This window comes from Trichomycterus rosablanca, chromosome 15, assembly GCF_030014385.1.
Source record: "Trichomycterus rosablanca isolate fTriRos1 chromosome 15, fTriRos1.hap1, whole genome shotgun sequence".
Lineage (NCBI taxonomy): Eukaryota > Metazoa > Chordata > Actinopteri > Siluriformes > Trichomycteridae > Trichomycterus > Trichomycterus rosablanca.
This window is the reverse complement of record NC_086002.1, coordinates 19,110,334-19,114,261: the sequence shown is the minus strand read 5'-3', so window position 1 is coordinate 19,114,261 and position 3,928 is coordinate 19,110,334.

Below are 3,928 nucleotides of genomic sequence, written 5' to 3'. Positions count from 1 at the left end.
CCTGTATCTCCCCACGTGACATGATAAGGAGATTTTCATGAACAAATTGATGCGTTGAGTAAGTTTAATGAAGTTAATGAGTTAGATCAGGTGGAATTTAAAGCACTAGAACATGAGATGATACTGACCTTATATCAGTAGAACATCCTCCATCTTTAAAGTTAAGTCGAGGATCCATTGACTGGTTGCTCTTCATGGAAACACAGCTGGGTTCAGGTGACTCTGGTCTTGTACCCTCCATCACACTACAGTAACATTAAAGTAAAGATAAAACCAAAAATAAATGACAATGTAAAAAGCACAGGGGCACCTAAACGTTTCAGTTCAGAAAAACACCAGCAAGGACATGGTATGTTAATAACAACATTTACAGGAAACTGATTTAATTCCTGCACATTTAAATGTACTTTTTCTGATTCTTTACTAAACTTTACTCATATGAACGAAGAATACAGTATACACCAGTGCACTATTCAGTTTACAGTATGTATTGTTGCTGTATGTAGCATACAGTATACACTAGTGCACTATTCAGTATACAGTATGTATTGTTGCACTATTCAGTATACAGTATGTATTGTTGCTGTATGTAGTATACAGTATACACTAGTGCACTATTCAGTATACAGTATGTATTGTTGCTGTATGTAGTATACAGTATACACTAGTGCACTATTCAGTATACAGTATGTATTGTTGCTGTATGTAGTGTACAGTATACACTAGTGCACTATTCAGTATACAGTATGTATTGTTGCTGTATGTAGTATACAGTATACACTAGTGCACTATTCAGTATACAGTATGTATTGTTGCTGTATGTAGTGTACAGTATACACTAGTGCACTATTCAGTATACAGTATGTATTGTTGCTGTATGTAGTATACAGTATACACTAGTGCACTATTCAGTATACAGTATGTATTGTTGCTGTATGTAGCATACAGTATACACTAGTGCACTATTCAGTATACAGTATGTATTGTTGCTGTATGTAGTATACAGTATATACTGGTGCAGAATGGAGTATAGAGTATACACTAGTGCACTATTCAGTATACAGCATGTATTGTTGCTGTATGTAGTATACATTATATACTGGTGTAGAATGGAGTATACAGTATACACTAATGCACTGTTCAGTATACAGTATGTATTGTTGCTGTATGTAGTATACAGTATATACTGGTGCAGAATGAAGTATACAGTATACAATAGTGCACTATTCAGTATACAGTATGTATTGTTGCTGTATGTAGTATACAGTATATACTGGTGCAGAATGGAGTATACAGTATACACTGGTGCACTATTCAGTATACAGTATGTATTGTTGCTGTATGTAGTATACAGTATATACTGGTGCAGAATGGAGTATACAGTATACACTAGTGCACTATTCAGTATACAGTATGTATTGTTGCTGTATGTAGTATACAGTATACACTAGTGCACTATTCAGTAACCATTATGTATTGTTGCTGTATGTAGTATACAGTATATACTGCTGCAGAATGAAGTATACAGTATACACTAGTGCAGTGGTTCTCAAACTTTTTAGACCGAGTACCACCCATTATCAAACCGAAACTTCCAGGTACCACCTATGTTTCTCATCACAGGTACGCACCTATGTTTCTCGGTGGTACGCACGCTGAGACGCTAGCCTAGTTGTTTGTTTTAGCTAAATAACTTTTTATATACGTATGTTTTAAACATATAATTTATACGTTAATCTTCCGTGTGTTGTTGATTTAGTTTTATTTTGTTTATCGTAAAAAAGCGCTTGTGTTTACTAACGTAAGTTCGTGCTGTGTTGGAAACTAGGAAACTTCTGCTACCGGCATCCGAACGAAGCCGGTTTTGTTTGTTTTTGTACTTCAGCGCATAAACATCATAATTATCCAGAATTAAAACCGTTTTCGGTCCGCACGAAGCGCGTTTGTGTTTGGTTGTGTTCTGTATTTCAGCTCTTAAAACACCTCTGTTTTGTGGGGAATTATAACCGTTTCTGTTCGTAGGAAGCGCGTTTATTTGTTTTGTACACCAGCGCATAACACCGTTTTCCTTTAGAATTACAGCCGCTTTTGTCCGAACGAAGCGCATTTGTGTTGCTTTGGTTGGTGGTTTTTGTATTCCAGCTCATCATCGCCTGTTTCATCCGGAATTAAAGCCGTTCTTCTGTGACTACCAGCAGAAGCGCCGGTGAATCCAACATAAACATCATCTCCAACTCATCTTGTAAAGCTAAGTATATTACTTTGTTACTATGGCCCCAGCAGGAGCTTTGTATCCATGTTCCGAGTGTAATATGTTCAGTTATTCCTTCTCCGTGTTTAGTGATAACTTTACATGTGATAAGTGTAGATTAGTGGTTAGTCTGACGGAGAAGATCTCAGTGTTAGAAGGGCGCATTCGGGCGTTAGAACAGACTACTACTAGTGAGGGCTTAGATTCAGCTGTAGCAGTCCCGAATGCCAGCAGTTCAGGTACAGAACCCCAGACTCCGGCATTAGAGCCCTCACAGCGGGGCGACTGGGTGACGTCTCGGCGACATAGTCGTAGGGAAAAGCACCGACCATCTCAGTTGCACGTGTCCAACAGGTTTTCCCCACTCAGTGAGCCACCCGCTGAGAAGCCTGTTAATGTAAGTGCTCTGGTTATAGGAGATTCTCAGCTCCGACACGTGCGTATTGCGACCCCCATAGAGACACCAGCAACCATAGTCACTCGTATTCCGGGGGCCAGGGCGCCTGACATCAGAGCAAACCTGAAAGTGCTGGCTAATGCTAATCGTAGATTTTCGAAGATTGTTATCCACGTCGGCACTAATGATGTTCGTTTACGGCAGTCTGAGGTTACTAAGAGTAATGTTAAAGAGGTGTGTGAGTTAGCTAGGTCGATGTCTGAGGCAGTAGTGTGCTCTGGCCCCTTACCGATTCGACCCAGTGGCGAAACCTACAGCAGGTTGTTGTCGCTGAACCGCTGGATGTCTAAATGGTGCTCAGAAAACTGCATCGATTTTGTAGATAACTGGTCCACCTTTGAGGGAAGGCCTGGTCTTTTGAAGCGGGATGGTGTCCACCCCACGTGGGAGGGTGCTGCTCGCATTTCTTGCAGCATAGGTGACAGGCTTTACCACCGCGTTAGTGTAGCGGCAGATAGTGTTAAATGACTATCCAGAGCCAAGACCAGGCAGCAGACTAACAGGCCTAACCGACTGTCTGCGAGTCGCCATCGGACGTCACCCGGAATCCTTAGGTCACAAACCATTGAGACTGTGTCTGTTTACCGTGGCAGGTGTAAGCCAAAACAAAATCAAAAAGTATGTCATAATAACTTAATTAAAATTAATCTAAATGAGCATCATGAAAACCCTAGTAAAGTTAAACTAAAGTTAGGACTTCTAAACATCAGGTCACTTGCATGCAAAACAGTAATTGTAAATGAAATAATTACAGATAATTGTCTTAGTGCCCTGTGTTTAACCGAGACCTGGGCTAGACCTGATGAGTATCTAGGTTTAAATGAAGCATCTCCGCCGGGTTACAGTTATGAACATAAGCCACGTCTTAGCGGTCGTGGTGGAGGAATAGCCGCAATTTATGATAAAGACATAGGTCTTACTGTAAAATCATCTCCCATAACAAACTCGTTTGAAGTTCTTATCTCTGACATAACCAATAAATGTTCATCTGATAAAAATAGTATGTTTAAACTGGTTACTGTTTATCGACCCCCTGGTCCTTACTCAGAATTTCTTAACGAATTTGCCGATTTTCTTTCTAAATTAGTCTTATCAACTAAGAAAGCTCTAATTGTTGGTGACTTTAATATTCATTATGAGGATAAGTGTAATCCACTCAAAATTGCGTTTGATTCTATTTTAGAATCCTTAGGCATCACCCAAAATGTAACAGGACCCAC